This window comes from Otolemur garnettii, unplaced genomic scaffold, assembly GCF_000181295.1.
Source record: "Otolemur garnettii isolate 467f Iridium unplaced genomic scaffold, OtoGar3 scaffold00278, whole genome shotgun sequence".
NCBI classification, from domain to species: Eukaryota; Metazoa; Chordata; class Mammalia; order Primates; family Galagidae; genus Otolemur; species Otolemur garnettii.
In genome coordinates, this window is record NW_003852673.1 from 878336 (window position 1) to 879167 (window position 832).

The window sequence follows — 832 nt, forward strand, 5'->3', positions numbered from 1 at the left end:
TGACCTCTAATAAAGGCAGCTGCCTCTGCTCTTCCTGAAAAAAATAAAATAAAATAAAGGAAGAATATTACAGGAACATAAGTGGAACAAGACAGTTTTAATTTAAAAAGTACTAACAATTTTGGTTACTGCAAGGGGCATTTGGAGTTCAAATATCGTTTCAAAATTTTACCACATAAATTTGAGATAAACCAGTTGTATCATTAAAAAAAAGAACTTGTATGTTTTAGTATACTACGTGTTTCTTTAGTAAAAAAAAAAAAGGATTCCCAAATTAACAAATCTGGTGTTTCACCTTTGCTGCTGTCACCAGTGGTGTCTTTACTTTTTTTTCAGCAGAAAGCACATCTCAGTGAATTGTTGAAACGGAGTCAATATACATATGGGAAAGAGTATAAAGTGCACTAATGTTAAATGTGTAGTTTAGTGCGTTGTTTTAAACCTATGTGCACAGTCATATAACCTTCCCCAGAGCAGACTTACAGGACTTTCTCAACATCCTAGAAGATTCACTTGTGTCTCTTCCCACACTGTACTTCTCCAGAGGTAATCCTATTCTGGCTTCTATTATTGCTAATTAGTTTTGTCTATTCTTTTTGTTGTTGTTGCTTGTTTGTTTTTTAGGATATAAAAGTATAAGTTTATTTTATATTAGAGAGAGCAAAGAGAGGAGAAAGAGAAAGGAACAGAGAGCAGGGATTGAGAGAAGGGAAGATGAGGGAGTTTTGTCTATTCTTAAACTAAATGGAATAATCCAGACACCATATTTTTTGGTATCTGGTTTTTCTGCTTAACATAATATCTTTGTGGTTCATCTGTGTTACTGTGTATA